Genomic DNA, 16,948 nt, shown 5'->3' with positions numbered 1-16,948 from the left:
TTTTGGCTTTGTCAACTTCAATACCTTTTCCCGGAATCCTGTGCCCAAGCACGATTCCGTCTCGTACCATGAAGTGACATTTTTCCCAATTTAATACTAAATGCTTATCTTCACATCTTTGCAGAACTTTACCAAGGTTTCCTAGGCATTTTTCAAAGGAAGATCCATAAACGGAGAAATCATCCATGAATACTTCCATGAAATCTTCAATAAAGTCTGTGAAGATCGACATCATGCACCGCTGGAAGGTAGCAGGTGCATTACACAATCCAAAAGGCATACGTCGGTAAGCGAACGTGCCATATGGACAAGTGAATGTCGTTTTTTCTTGATCCTCCGGTCGAATAGGAATTTGGAAAAATCCGGAGTATTCATCAAGGAAGCAATAGTAAGGGTGATTAGCTAACCTTTCTAGCATTTGATCTATGAATGGAAGTGGAAAATGATCTTTCCTAGTTGCTGCATTCAGTTTCTGGTAATCGATGCACATACGATGTCCAGTTACTGTTCTTGTAGCGATCATTTCATCTTTATCATTTTTAATGACAGTGACTCCTCTTTTCTTCGGAACAACATGAACTGTGCTAACCCAAGTGCTATCTGAGATAGAAAAGATTATTCCAGCTTCTAAAAGCTTCATATTCTCCTTCTTGACAACATCCATGAGATTAGGGTTCAGTCTCCTTTGACCTTCGATTGAGTTTTTAGCATTATCCTCTAGATTTATCTTGTGCATACAAAGATCTGGAGAGATTCCAGGTATTTCATCAAGTGAATATCCTAAGGCTTTTCTATGCTTTCTCAGCTCAGTCAACAGCATTGTGGTTTCTTCTTCCGTCAAACCAGAGTTTATTTTGACAGGATAAGTAGAATTTGGTCCAAGGAAAGCGTACTTAAGTCCAACGGGAAGAGGTTTAAGCTCGACTTTAGGGGCTTTAAGCACGCTTTAAGGATCATTAATTGCTGCAGCGGTGTCTTTAGGAGGTGTAGGAATATTTGTTTGGTCCTTAAGATCTAGATAGTTCAGAGGTTTCCTATAAGTTTCGGATTTATCAAGCATACGTGCGCACTCACTTGAAATTTCTTCAAGGAAATTGCGTTCGTCTATTGCGGGTGAAAGCGTGACACTTAAAGGATCGTCTAGAATTAGATCTTCATAGACTTCCTCAATAATTCCGTCTAACTCATCAACCCAACAAATTTTGCCATCCAGAGTCGGTTTATCGAAACTTTTGTTCATGTCAAACTGCATAACTAGGCCGGCTAGATGAAGGTCAATTTTTCTTTCAGAAACATTGATTATGGCTCCGGCTGTAGATAGGAATGGTCTTCCAAGAATAAGGGGATCCTTAGGTTCTCTTTCTAGTTCTAGAACTACGAAGTCGGTGGGTATGGAACATTTTTCGATTTCGACAGGAACATCAATTAGGATACCTACAGGTTGTCTAACATAACGATCAGCTAATACTAAGGAAATTTTAGTAGGCTGAAAAGTGTGGTGTCCTAAACGTTTTGCTACTGAAAGATGCATCATGTTTATGCTAGATCCTAAATCACAGAGAGCACGCTCAAAAGCTACATCAATGATGGTGCATGAAAGTACGAAGCTTCCAGGATCGTTTTTCTTTTCAGGGATTCGGCTTTGCAGGATAGAACTACATTCATGGGTTACCTGAGAAACAATCAAACAATTAAGGGTTGGATTGCAAACAAAGGAGTGAGCTTTTTACCTGAGACAGACCCTCCAAACTCGCTCGGTTCACGATTCACTCCTTGCAGATGGTGAGAGAGAGAGAGATAGAGAAAGAGAGAGACTTCGATACCAAAATAAAGGAGGATGATTTAGGGTTGCAAGTACTTCAAGAGAAGCATTTTATCCACCGAGATTTAAAGCCTCAGGTAACTAAAATCTCTTATACTGTAGTTTAACCGCTACGATAAGAGTCTTTTCATGGTTCTGTTTTCTTCAAACCCTTTCAGAATTTACTTTTATCGTCCAAGGAAGTAACTCCATTGCTAAAGATTGGAGATCTTGGGTTTGCAAGGTATTGTTTACGTTCTCATATCTCCAAAATGGTTTTCTTTTAGAGGAAAGGGCTTGGTTTGGTTTGGTTTGTAATGTTGGTTTTGGTAGGTCTCTACAACCGCAGAGCATGGCGGAAACATTTTGTGGTTCTCCATTGTATATGGCTCCAGAAATTATTCAGAACCAAAAGTATGATGCAAAGGTGAAGAAACATGTAAATTTAAAACATGTAAATTTTTAATGTATAATAAATTTAAAACGACCTCGTTTTTGCTTCTTTTCCAGATTTTTAACCTAAAACGACGTCGTATTGGTTTCATTCGAATATAGCATCCACCGTGGCATCCAATTCCTTTTGCAAATTAACAGGTTTGACTAACAGAGACAAATTCAATGTACTAATTGGCCACAAAAAATATTGTTGAGGTATGTATTTACCGATTTTAATAAGTTCAAGTACTGATTAACCTATCAAAATTGTTTGGGTATTTATTGGTACCAGATTATAGTGTTGAGGTACTAATCGGCTTTTTTCCCTGATTTTGGATGCTGTTTGCGAAATTGTTGATGAAAGCATGAGCATCTTCTACAGATCTAGTTGAGAAGTCTCCATTACTTGCTGTGTCGAAAGAGTGTTGTAACTCTGGAGTTATACCGCGATAGAAGATACCCAGCAGGTATTCTTCGGTATATCCATGGTGTGGACAATCTCTTTGGTATTGCCTAAATCTTTCCCAAGTATCTAAAAGATCTTCATCTTCTTTTTGTTTAAAAGTTCTTATCTTGTTTCTTAAGAGATTTGAACGATTTCTAGTATAAAAACGATTTAGGAAAGCAGTTCTACACGCTGCCCATGTTTTTAGTGAAGCAGGTGGCAAAGATTTTAGTCATTTGCTGGCATTGTCTCTAAGAGAGAATGGGAAAAGACTACACTTGTGGTAATCCCCATTTGCTGTAATGGTTGCACATAATTCTTTGAACGTCTCGATATGGTCAATCGGGTGTTCGGAATTGTAACCATGGAATTGATTTTGTTGAACTAAATGGATATATGGTACCTTGATTTCGGTTTTGCCATCATCTGGTAAGGCTGGCTGAATAGCTCTTCGATCTCCCAAGAACTTCTCGAGTGAATCGAAACTTCCAATCAGTTCATCATCATCTTCACGTTTTGTAGATCCGATCAGCTCATTGTCATCATAGATCGGTTCTTCAAACTCATCATTAGTCAAGTCATCATCGCTTGGATCACCATCCACATGATATGGTGGATCACCAAGAGTCCCGGGAACATGTTCCCGGTCTCTCATTGCAGAGAAACCTGAAAAATTCAAAATAAAAAGTAAAAGTAAACAAGTGTTCTAATGGATTTAAGCTGGGATTCGCAACGAAACAAATCAAAGTCCCCGGCAACGGCGCAAAAAACTTGATGCGATTGTAAAGCGGGGTTGTTGTTTACGTTTTTACTAAGCTTCAGGTTTTAAATTTATAACCCCTAAATGTCTGCAAGTGCATAGATGTGCGCTGTAGTACTTAGGGTATCGATCCACAAAGACTTAGTTGTTTCAGTACGAATTCACGGCAATGCTTAAATCAAACTAGAACTAATAAGGTTTGGGTTTTGGTTTTGGGTTTTGGTTGTCACGAAATCTAAGCTAGAAAGCAAAGAAAATAAAAGCAATTGAAAACGAAAGCAAATAAAAGCAAGTAAAAAGCGATAAAACCAAGGGCGAATGAAAGCAGGTAATAAGCGAATGAAAAGCAAATAAAATCGAAGGTTGTAAGCAATGAAAGACAAACGTTGGGCATCAAGGGGTTTCGCAGGGGTTCATGGACTAAGCTATGTCGATTTTAAACAAGTGATAAAGGTAATCAACTACGTATGTTCTAGAACTCGAGGCACGGAAGTATGGATAGCCTACTTTCGCAGCACTAAACAACTATCTCTCGCAACCCTGATCAGTAGGTTTCCACTCTGATCGTGGAAGGGAGTAGATGCAATAGCAGAACAAGACTCATCAAAATTCACAACTCAACTACACGTAGGTTTCCACTCCTATAGAAGAATTGCTCGTTTCACCCTAGTTCAGACAATCAATGAAAACTTTCGCAACATATCATATCAGATCGGCTTCTAAGTGGCCAGCAGAGAATCACGCAGTAATATTAAAGGCAAACGAAGAACATCTAGAAGATTATAAATCCTAAATCTATCGATTCATAAGCAAAGACACATGAAATTCCCTTTGAACAATCCCTTTAACCCCAACTGGGTAACTACTCAAACATATTGTAAACAATCATCACAGAGTATTGAAAGTTGCAGGAAATTAAAGAAAAGAAGGAAGAAAAACGAAGAACAGAGAAGCAGACGGAGGCGTGATGGCTTCCTCCAGCGGCGGCTCCTTCTTCTGAGATGGCGGCGGCCTCTAGGGTTGCTCCCACTAAAATCTCTCTCTCTCTTAGTTGTCTAAGTTTCTGTCTCTCCTCTTTAGAATGACCTAAAGAGGGTATTTATAGCTTCTGGAGTGGTCTTGGACACTTAGGGCTTCAAAAATAACAAAAGGAATTGATCCGGGCTTTAACTAAGTCGTCTGGAAAGTGAACGACCAAGTTCCGCGGTTGCGGTGGCTCTACCCGCGGGAAAACAGGTGTTGGCCGCGGTCCCGGCACATGGCTCTCTTCCGGAACTGCATTTTCTGTCATTCTTGCATCGGGAGTATTTGAAGATCTAACCGTTGGATTGTCTACAAACCAAGTGAATTAGAAAGCTGGTTGGATCCTCTATGTTGTCTCAAATTTTGGGGGTGATCAGACGGTGAGAAGGTGTTCATCGCTTGTCATACTTCTGACGGTCTGTATTTATCCAAAATTGCTCATTTGTTCCAAATTGCATATCTTTTGCCCAAGTTTCCTGTAAATTCTTTTGAAACTCTAAAACATTGAAAACACTTTAAAAACCATTGAAAACAGAGTTAAAACACCTGCATAACATACAATTATGATCCATAAAAATGGTAAAAATACGGTGTTATCACCTTCACATGCCTCGGCGTTTACCTTTCATAATAACGCTTCAGCATTACGTCTAAAACACACCTCGACGTCACTTTGTATTAGAAAAAAAAACTTAACCCGCTTTGGAATACACGCTAGCGCCTCGAAGACTTAGCTAATCTCGTCCTTTTCTCTCGGCTTGGTATCAGATCGCCTAGTAATCACTTCGTCCAGCCAAATGCTTCTGGTTCACTCATTGTTTCGATTGAGTTTGCAACGCTTTGGCTCGGCGATATTTTTTTGACTTCCAGAACTTAACCTCAGCTTCAAAGCTCTACACCTCCACAATCCTGTCACCAGAATTGACAAGCTGGGGGGGCTAACTGTTGGGGTTGGATTTCACCTCATCAAGTTTAACTCTTGGGAAATGAATAAGTATCAAGAACGGGCTTTTTCAAGCCCATATGTTGTGAAGAAACCGAGCCTGACAAAGGATTCGTTCAGAATAGCTGAACCAAACCGAACCGTGGTTTTGTTTGGGAGAGCCGCGTCACGGAGTACCTGGGCCGAGCCGAGCCTAGTAATAGCTTGATGGGCCAAGCCGAAAGATGAGAAATGTAAATGGGCTGAGCCAAAGCCCATCTAAGGAAACGTGGTGTTTATCCTAGGCGTAGGGTTGAGGTGGTGGCTGCGCAGAGAAATAAGGAAATTTTCCGAGAATCTCAGAGAAAGATTGGGCGGTTTATAGATTTGTATAAATAGTCGACATACAGAATTCATCATGTAACTTCTTCAACTCTAAGCAATTAGACTAAAAACTTTTCACAACAATAAAAATACTCTTTTGATCTTTGTGTTCAATGAGTTTTGCCAGATAAACAGAATTATCCATCAAACTACAGCCCTCTATTCACTTGAATCCAATGGAGTTGCGGAAAGAAAGAACCGAACTCTGAAGGAGATGATGAATGCAATGTTGCAGGAATCTGGGACACCCCAGAATCTGTGGGGGGAAGCACTGCTCACCACTAATTATATCCTCAACAAAATACCTCATAAGGTTACTGGCAAAACACCGTATGAACTTTGGAAAGGTAATGTACCTTCGTACAAATACCTGAAAGTGTGGGGGTGCTTAGCAAAAGTCGCAGTGCCACCTCCAAAGAAGGTCACAATTGGACCTAAGACCGTGGACTGTATCTTCATCGGATATGCTCACAACAGTAGTGCTTATCGATTTCTGGTACATAAGTCAGATATATCAGATGTCCAAGTGAATATTATCATGGAATCAAAGAATGCTTCTTTCTTTGAACACATATGTCCATATAGGGATAAGCAAACTACTTAACGCACTCGTGAAGAAAGAGATGCCACTACTTCTGTAAATGAGATGGAAGTAGAACAGATTGAAGATGAACCTAGACGAAGCAAAAGAGCTCTTAAGGAAAAATCTTTTGGTGAAGATTTCATGATGTTCTTTCTTGTCGAGAATGAACTGAGATCTTACACTGAAGCCATGTCTACACCAGAAGCTCCTTATTGGAAGGATGCTGTCAATAGTGTGATGAGTTCTATAATGCAGAATCATACCTATGAGATAACTGACTTACCTCAAGGGATCAAAGCACTAGGGTGTAAATGGACCTTTAAGACCAAGCGGAAAGCTGATGGTTCTATAGATAAGTACAAGGCATGCCGTGTGGTGCAAGGATTCAGACAAAAAGAAGGTCTAGATTTATTCGACACCTATTCTCCAGTTACGAGAATAACTTCGATCAGAATATTGATTGGTGCAGCAGCCTTGAGAGGCTTGGAAATCCATCAGATGGATGTTAAAACTGCCTTTCTAAATGGAGATTTAGAAGAAGAGATATACATGAAACAACCTGAAGGTTTCGAGGTCAAGGGTCAAGAACACAAAGTGTGTAGACTCGTTAAATCATTGTTTGGACTGAAACAATCTCCAAAACAATGGCACGAAAAGTTTGACAATGTGATGATGTCAAATGGTTTCAGCATTAATGAATGTGATAAATGCATCTACTACAAATATACACAGGTGAACCAGTATCACAGGTGGAGTATGCACGGGTAATTGGAAGTCTGATGTACTTGACCAATTGTACAAGACCCGATCTAGCGCATGCGGTAAACGTGTTAAGTCGCTACACAAGTAATTGATATGTTCATAATTTGCATCATTTAGGTTGCATAATTCATTCCAAATCATGTTTTATTCCATGCATTTTACGTCCTTAGGGTTTGTTTTAGAACTTAGGAGATGCATTAGGTCCCAATGAGTCTTTGCATGTTTTGAGTGTTTATCAGGTGTATTTGGAGCTGAAAAGATGAATCCAGGAAATGGAATGGTGATCAAGGCTTGAAAAATGGTGAAATTGGGTCTTTGGAGGTTATCGGCCATTCTTGCGCACCAGGAAGGTTTTTCTCGGCCAAACGCGTACCGCGGGTGGATTTTATCGGCCATTCTCACGTACCGCGAGTGGATTGTATCGGCCAAAATCTCCGGGTGCAGACACGTTTCCAAAATTGCCTGTCCGGGGAACCTTCCGGTCCGATTCAGTTGGCGGGTGCTTCATCTAAGTTGGAGAGGATTGGATCACGGTTACATAGCAAGTGGAATCATGGAATTTGGACGCATGAGCAGAGAGTTAAGCTCGTCAAAAAAAACCCCTGTCTCGCTGCTGTTTTGGACCAAGCCGATGAGCTCTGAAGAATGTGCAGGACGGTGCACTTCCAGGCCGATTCAGTTTCCGGGGCCTTCATGAGAATCGGAGACATTTGAGTTCTCTTTCCAGAAAGACCAAGATCATTCAATTCAGAGCTATGAGCAGGAAGATACGGTCCCAGGAATTGGCACATGTCTAGACGCCTCTCTCTGATCGTGTAAATTCACTGCGAAGATGGGCCCTCCAGGAAGCCTTCCACTTCCCAAGTACCGAAGCTTCCTTCACCAAAGTAGGAGATATATGAGTCCTCTGTCCTCTGCAACCGGAATCACTCAATTCGGACAAGTATCTTATGCGTTACACTCTCCGGAATGCGAAGTGGTCCAAACAGCCCTGAATGATGCGAGCTAAGTGAAACATGCCGTGATGGAATGCCACGGTCCACACTTGGCCGTGGCACTAAATTGCAATCATTCGGTGATTGACACGATCTTCATGCCACGGTCTACACTTGACCGTGGCAAAGTAACATTTGGCCGGGAAGGATTTTACAAGCATTCGGCAATTGACACGGTTTGAATGCCACGGTCTAGGACTTGACCGTGGCAACATTTTACACACCTTCGGCGATTGACACGGTCTGAATGCCACGGTCTAGGACTTGACCATGGCAACCTTTTACATACATTCGGCGTTTGACACGACCACTTGCCACGGGTATTGACTCAGACTTGCTAGACCGTGACACCAAGATTCATCCAAGAACACGAAGATACAAGACTTTGCCACGGCCACTTGCCACGGGCTGACCAGAACTTGCTAGACCGTGGCAAACCCCTTCTTTACCCACCAAGGCAGGGTCAGTACCGGGTTTGTTCCGGGTTGACCCGGTTCGTCCAAGGCATCTATAAATACATTTTAGACCTAATTTGGAGAGAACTTTTGATCCATTTTTAGTCTCTTTTCCCTTTTTGTGAAAGACCACTTGTTACACTTTGCTTTTGAGCTTAATATCGATTTGAATAGTCTTTTTTCATCTTGTTCTATCATTTCTTATCATCAAATCACACTTCTAATCATGATTAACAACACATCTTGCAAAGGATCTAGTGTGTTGATCATGATTAGTGAGTAATCTCATATTAAGGTCTTAGATATGTAGATTAGGGTGCTTAAGTGGTAGATTAGTGAGCTTAGGGTTTAGATCATGCATATTCCATTCTCTACAACCTGTTCTCTATGCTAGATCCATACAAATCATATGTGGTCTAGATTCTGGGCATTTCATGCACCAAAAGTGTTTGATGAAATGCCTGAACCAAGGTTGTTAGAGGTTTAAGTGTTATTCATCATGGGAATGATTGTCTATATGCTTAAATGACAGATTAAGCTGATTCTTAATGCTTGTTAACTCATGTTTCACTGATGATGATTGGGTTAGAAACTGTTTTAGCATAGTAGTTAATAACTTCATGAGAGGATTAACTTAATTAAAGATGTTTATGTTGAATGGTATGCTTGATCATATGATTCATTAGCTCATTAGTTTATCACTGAAGGCCCCCTAATCCACTATCATGTCTAAGACCTTTCTCATCATCATACAAACATTCTCATCACTTGTCATTTTTTTAGTTCTTTGTTTGATCACTTCTTTAGTCATTAATTTTGTTTTAAGTTTGTAGTTCTCATTAGTTAATCAAAACCACACTTGTTTGCTTGAATTAAGAACCTGATCACATAGTTTAGTGTCTAACACCACATCTGGATTGATAAACCCCTTGTACTACAAGACAGGGGATTGATAACCTCTGCAAAGAGCCTTGAAAACTCTTAGTTATCAGTAATCCAAGTCATACTCATTGGAAAGCAATAACTAGCGTGTTGAACTACTTGCGATACACTAAGAGTTATGGGCTGCACTTCGGAAAAGAACCACCAGTGTTAGAAGGGTACAGTGATGCCAATTGGATTTCAGATTCTAGAAATTCCAAATCCACAAGTGGATATGTCTTTACACTCGCTGGAGCAGCAGTATCCTAGAAATCTTCCAAACAGACACTCCTGGCCAGATCAACCATGGAGTCAGAGTTCATAGCCTTAGACAAAGCAGCAGAAGAAGCAGAGTGGCTTCGGAACTTCCTGGAAGATATCCCGATGTGGGAAAAACCAATGCCAGCATTACGTGTACACTGTGATAGTCATTCGGCTATTTCTCGGGCACTGAATAATCTGTATAATGGCAAGTCTCGTCACATACAAAGACGACATAAGACCATTATGCATCTGATCTCAAGTGGTGTACTCACGGTTGATTACATCAAAGTCAGCGGAAAATTTAGCGGATCCGTTCACCAAAAGCTTGCCGCGAGATCAAATCATTAAATCATCTAAGGGAATGGGCTTATTGCCTATCACGAAAGAGGATGTTTGATGGAAACCCCACCTACGCGATTGGAGATCCCAAGAGGTTGGTTCAAAGGGACAACTAAATCAAGCAGAATCTGAGAAAAGCACTGTAAAATGCTCAATTTCCATGATGATAAACAGTGCTTCCTGTAATTACGTAAGGTTAAGCTTTATGGCTTTTAATGAGATAAGACCATAGCCTTCATATATATGTATATAGAGTATAACAGGATACTTTCTGTGTATGTGACAGGTACTTGGCAATCACCTAGTGAGTGTGAAATGAGGCCGTTTCTAGGAGAACGAAGACAAGGCTATACTCTCCAAGTTCACTCATGATAAACCAGGCACGTTCATGGCCACAATGAACACAATAGAGAACTGAATGCTACGAGAATACGAAGCTGAGTTGTATCTGTTGATTTGGTTTACACCAAAATCCGGGTGGTTCAAGACATCATGATCACTTCCTGGAGAGTAAATCCGAGATATATTAACAATGAGTGGTTCAAGGCTGAAAAACGCTACTTCCTCAGACACAGTTAGTTTTCGTTTATACTCTCGAAAAGTTCGTCTGTCGAGTCTGTAGTCTAGTTTGAGTCTAGTATGCATAGTCTATCGAGTCTGCATATGTATAGAGTCATTTCTATTCATGTGGGGGATTGTTGGAACCCAATATTAATAAGCATTTGGACTTGTAATATTGAGTTTGTGTGTGAATAAGAAATGAAGTTTAATAAGCAAATGGGCCTTATAAATTCATTTGAGATTTGAGTTTGAGCCTATGGAAATGAAATGTTCCTATTGGCCATAACTAAAAGTGGAAGTTTAGTAGAAGTGTATTTGTCTCACATTGCTCACCAAGGAGAAAAATCTCTTGTATATATATGGCCTTCTCACAATAAGGGTCAACAGCATTGTGGAAGTAAAAGGGCATTATGCAAAAACACCTACGCGCGCCGCCGCCGCCGCCGTTGCCGGTGCCGGGCTCGGGCTTGTGCTCATTGCTCATTGCTCGTTGCATTTTTTTAGTTGACTCTTAGGGCTCTTGGGCTCTTGGGCTCTATATAGCTGGGTGTGGGTCGTGAGCTTCTTAGTTCCTTCGAAATAATTTTTGCATATTGAAAGGATAAATCTTAGGAAATAAAAGATTGCGTCTAGATAATAACAAAAGATTTCCGAATCCTTTTACTTGCGGAAAAAGGAGAATATTTCGTGAATATTCCTTTTCGCCAAAGCTTATTTCTTGTGGATCAAGCTGAACCTTCCAGTATAAATAGACGTCCGCTTCTCTCATTCTACATGATCGAATTCTCGAATACACCAAACACACAGCAAATAATTCTTCCAGCAAATCCCTCTCGTCTGAATATCGTAAGTGTCTCGAGAGCTATAGCGTAGTATAATTTCAGTTCGCAGATTCTATTACGGGTGTTGCGTAATAGTCTCATCACGGTTGTATTCTGGGATTCAAAAATCGCACCATACGGTCACACATTACCGGCGATTTATTGAGTTAAAGAAAGAGATTATATCTCGACTCCGTGTTTTCGTCTGTTTTCAATCGGTTTTCTAACTCTCTTTTTAATCTCTTACCTTAACATATCGTTAATAATATTGCTATTTTCTATTCGTGATTTCAATCTGATTTTTACGGTCTTACATATTTATTTATATATATTATATTAGAGTCTAACTGTTGTTTTTTAACAGGTTAATTTTGATGGACCCCAATTCGTATGAAGAAGACAACACAAGAAAAGATAATGAACGAACAGAAAATGATTGAGTTTGACACAATCATATCTTTAATGGTGGTGATGATGGCTATAGGAGCTCAATATCAAATCTCACAACAGTTTCTCATGGGTGATAGTCGTATTGAACGTCCGATTCGTCGACCAGTCACGAGGCTCGGAGGAGAATACATACAAAATGTATTAAAAGAAGATCCTCAACATTTTCGGGTATTGTACCGTATATTTCCAGATGTATTTTTGAAATTTTCAAAAATACTCAGAGAAAAAGTTGGTTTACCAGACACAAGATTCATATCTGTCAAAGAGATGCTTGGTATTTTTATGCTTACAGTTGGGCAAAATTCAAGATATTGCTATGTTAAAGACACATTTAGAAGATCCAAGTTTGCAATAAGCACCAGCGATAATTGTATTTTAAGAGCTATACTTGTAATAGCTCCAAGTCTAATGGTGAAACCAAATAGTTCAGTGCCTATGAAAATCAGAGAAAGTACACGATTTTATCCATATTTTAAGGTATATTATTTCATCTCTTGTGTTATTTATGTTTAATATTTTTTTTTTTGAAATTATTTTCATCTTTTGTGTTATTTATATTTTAAATTTTTTTCAAAATCTAATTAATCATTTTTTTTTTCAGAATTGTGTTGGTGCGCTAGATGGTACACATATACCTGCAACAGTAATTGGACGTGATGTGGCAAGCTACCGTAATCGAAAAGGAGAAATGTCACAAAATGTGTTAGCTGCATGTAAATTTGACTTGGAGTTCATATATGTTCTTAGTGGATGGGAAGGTTCAGCACACAATTCAAGAGTGTTAAGTGATGCTTTGACAAGAAGAACAAACAAATTTCAAGTACCTGAAGGTAAAAAAAAAACTTATAAATTAAATTACACATCATATGTCTAATTATTAATAGTGTATTTTCATCTTAATTTTTAGGAAAGTTTTATCTAGTTGATTGTGGATTTGCAAATCGACTTAATTTTTTGGCTCCATTTCGTGGTGTTCGTTATCACCTACAAGAATGGACTGGCAAAGGACATGATCCTAATACTGCAGCTGTTATTCAATCTTCGACATGCTAGTTTGAGAAATGTCGTCGAAAGGATATTTGGAATTTTTAAATCTCGTTTTGTGTTTTTTAAATCTCAACCTTCTTTTTCTTACGAGAAACAAGCGGGATTAGTATTAGCATGTGCAGCGTTGCATAACTTTCTTCGTAAAGAATGCCGCTCAGATTTAGGTGAATTTCCCGGTGAAAAAAACACTACCAATCAAGTTGATAGAGATGATCTGGAGACACAAGAGTAAGACAGAGAAATCGCAAATAATTGGAGAAAAGCTATGGCTGAAGATATGTGGAGAGATGTTACAGGTTTAGAACATTCTTAAATATTGTTATGCATTTATAAAAATTGCTACAATTCATTCGTAGCTGCTGTTTTTTTTTTGTCTTTAATTTATGGAAATTTAGTAATAATGTTTAATTTTTTAATAAAATAATTATATTTTCTTACACAAGAAAACTAGAAAAAAACTAGTTTGTACCTGTTTACAAAATAATGTTTAATGTTTAATTCAAAATTTATAGGTTTTGGAAGAATTTGTATCTATGGAAATTCTTTTGCATTCTTTTCAAATCTAGAACAAAATTTTTTTACATTCTTTTCAATTCTAAAAATGATAACAAAAAAAAGTCCATCAAAACCTTTAGAAAATACGTCAGATTCTACCACTCTCTTAAATTGAATTCTTTTAGATTCAATTAAATTCTTTAATCCAATACCCCCCACTCCCTAAATTTCTTTACAAATTTTTATTGTGCGAGTTTTGGCTCACATAATTATATAGGTAATAATTAATCTGGGTTATCAATTTCAAATTTAAATATTTTCTATTTTATCTGTATATATCATGCGCAACCTAATGTAGTAATTTTATTAAAAAAAATTAATATATTTAGCATATTTAAAATATTAAATGAAAATAAATTGAGAAAATACACATTTGCGTTCAATATAAACAGAGGAACTGATGTCTTAAAAAAAACAGAGGAACTGATAAAGCCAAATTTCAGTATCAAAACCTTGAAATAAAAGTACCAAGAGAAAGAAAAAAAACACAGAAATATTTAAAAAAAAGTTGAAGATGTCTGCGAACAGTTGGAAGATCCAACACATGCATCTTCAAGCGAAGAAACAAAACAAACATAAGGAAACTCTTCGTCATCAGAAGAAGATGTTTCCTTTAGAAAGCAAACCATGAAAAAAACCAAAGACTGACAAGACTCTAGTCTCCTAATCAGAATCTGAGTCCGATGAAGAAACAGAATCTGACTATAATTAAAACCACGCAGCCAAGAATCCGCTGAGACTAAAAAAGTTGAAGCCTCTTCTGCCAAATCTTCTGGCAAAGCAAAAAAGGGTAAATCTTCCACCAAATCTGCATCTGAGACAAAAAGAAAAGGTGGAATCTTCTATGAAATCTGCCATAGAGATCAAAAAGGTTGAAGCTTCTTCCGGGAGATTTGCAGCGAACCTATAAACACATTTTTTGGCAGCCCTATTTCGGGTGTGTGCTTCTGTAATGAGTTTTGAGCCACCAAACTTTTGTTTCTTAAATTTAGGTTAGGAAGATAGGGATTCTTTCCTTGAACTCTTGTTTTATCTTTACATCTATCTATTTTAGTTTATGCATCTATATATTTTGCTTTTCTTTTCCTGCGTCATGTTAGAGTAATTAAGTTTAAAAGATCCATCGAAGGGATCTATATGTTCGATTAGGATTGCTAGTTTTCTCAGCCATATTATAGATCTCATCTCTTCTAAGTTACACTGCATGCATAAGATTAGAGTTATGAACTAATCTCTGAACCTAGGATTGATCAAAGCCACGACAGTGATGTATCAGATCGTCGTACATAGGTTCAAAAGAAGATATTTGATGTAGGAGTCGAAAGTTACCTACAGAGAAGATGTGAGCAAGAATTAATAAATTTGGTTCAGTTAATGTATGATCTTACCCACTGCAAGAGACGAAAACTACTTGTCGAGTTTAAGTGATTAGTTGGTTAGGATGATGACAGTTGGTTAGCTATATTAGTGCCTATTCTAGTTTAATGTAAATACTTAGAAAATAGATAAAGACGTATTACCTGTAGGCTAATTAGAAAATACTTAGATATCGATTAAGACATTCGAGAGGAGTCTGCGTCGACCCTCTATGAGTTTAGAACCCTAGTTTGAATCGAACATCCCTTAGATATTCTTAACAGCCCAACTTCTCTGTTATTTTTAAGCCTATATCGATTAGGTTTAGGATTTTTTTTAGTTTTAATTTGTCTTTTATTTTCCCGTAAACCCAAAAACCCTATAAAAAGAGTTTATTGATTCGCTTACTTATCCCAGTTCAAAGTTTTTGCAGATTAGACAACCTCCTTGTAGATCAACACCCTAAATACTACACCGCACAACTGTGCACTTGCAGGATAATAAGGTTTATAAATTTAAAACTTCATATGCGACCCCCTAACCCTAGCAGCATCAAGTTTTTGGCGCCGTTTCCGGGGAAGATATATTGTCGAGTTTCTGCAAAACTTCATATGAAGTAATACCGATTTTTAACACCGCTCTCCCTTTGTCTTATAATTTTTCGTTTTTGTTTCTTTTAGTTTCAGACTTCTGAGACATGGATTACCCTACAAGGATAAATCCTTATCTCGAGCGAAAGGTTTACAACCTGTGTGATGCTCCCTGCACAGATGAGTCACCATCCTAGCGTGATTCTAGACACATGGATCAGAATCCTCAAGAACCACCACCATGGAAGTCGCCAGCCTCCTGCTTACCGAGATGAACCCTATTTGCCTCCTTTGATGAATCATCGACCATCTCACCCTTTACCTCATCAGATCCTACACCGAAATAATGAGATCAATCTATTTAGTCTCCAGCTTAATTGATTAGAATCAGTTCCTTGATTCTCAAGCCACTGCTGAATCTGCCTTGTATATGAAGATTGATATCATCTCTACCGATCTCAACAAGAAGTTTGATGATCTCTCTGATCATGTGAAAACCCTAGAAGGGCAGAACCTCAAATATGCCACTAATCTTAATCAGAGGATGGAAGTTGTTAAGGAGGAGCAAGGAAAACTGATAACACCGTATTTTGACCACTTTTATGGATCGTGTTGAAATACTTTTTCTATGTTTGTAATTTCTTTTAAGTACTTTTATTATGTTTTTCTAGTATTTGTAGTTCCAAGACTCTTTTCAGGTAACTTAGGGAAAAACTTAACAAAATGGATAGAAAACCAGATTTCAGCTCAGAGTCAAACCGTCAGAAGTTTACCCCTGATTGAAGGCCTTCTCACCGTCTGATCCAGCTCAAATTTGGAGACCTTAAAGATGGAAATATCAGTTTTCCAGTGCACTTTACAGCTTGGCAATCCAACAGTTCAATCAAAAGATACGCGAAGAGCAAGATGTCCCGTAAACCAGCCGGCAAGCACTTCCACCCGCGGCCAAACACTCATTCCCCACGGTCAGGAGCATCCCGACCGCGGCCAAACACTCGTTCCCCGCGGTCACACTTGTCCCGACCGCGGCCATCAACCTCCGAGCCCAAAAGCCCATTTCTGAAGCCCACAATGATTCCCACATTTGGAGAAACCCTAAGTGACGTCCAGAGAGGCCTTGAGCACTATAAATACATGTCTTATGAACCCTAATCGATCATATTCTATCTTTCTTATTGTTTTAGAATACTTGTTTTGCTTTAGCTTTTAGGGAGAGAGAGATTTGTTCTCTTGAACCCTTGTTCTTTCTTTTTTCAATTTCGGTTTCTATTCTACTTCTTAATACTATTTCTTTGATTTCGTTCATTATGTCTGAGTAGTTTTATTGTTGGGATTAAGGGATTTTCGATGGGGATTTATATGTTCGATGAGGATTCCATGAGCTTTTGAGCCGAATCTTAGAACTTTTTCTTCTGAATTCGTTTTTACTGCATGAGAGTAGCGTCATGAACTACAATCTGATCCAGATGCTTGGTGACA

General features: G+C 38.6%; 1 long non-coding RNA gene, 1 other non-coding gene and 1 pseudogene across 2 annotated transcripts; all 3 read left to right on the top strand.

Moving 5' to 3' along the window:
- Window positions 1–1,842: 1,842 nt before the first annotated feature.
- LOC112089299 lies at window positions 1,843–2,232 on the top strand. The gene is made up of 3 exons (XR_002900938.1): window positions 1,843–1,899; window positions 1,981–2,045; window positions 2,135–2,232. It is a non-coding gene; the product is annotated as an uncharacterized LOC112089299 (long non-coding RNA).
- Window positions 2,233–2,716: 484 nt separating this feature from the next.
- LOC112089600 lies at window positions 2,717–2,824 on the top strand. Its single transcript, XR_002901233.1, has one exon. It is a non-coding gene; the product is annotated as a small nucleolar RNA R71 (small nucleolar RNA).
- A 9,785-nt stretch (window positions 2,825–12,609) lies between these two features.
- LOC112089178 lies at window positions 12,610–13,281 on the top strand (annotated as a pseudogene).
- Window positions 13,282–16,948: the final 3,667 nt, after the last annotated feature.

The sequence above is a fragment of the Eutrema salsugineum genome, unplaced genomic scaffold (genome assembly GCF_000478725.1).
Source record: "Eutrema salsugineum unplaced genomic scaffold, Eutsalg1_0 scaffold_12, whole genome shotgun sequence".
Taxonomy (NCBI): Eukaryota; Viridiplantae; Streptophyta; class Magnoliopsida; order Brassicales; family Brassicaceae; genus Eutrema; species Eutrema salsugineum.
This window is presented reverse-complemented; position numbering and strand designations above follow the sequence as displayed.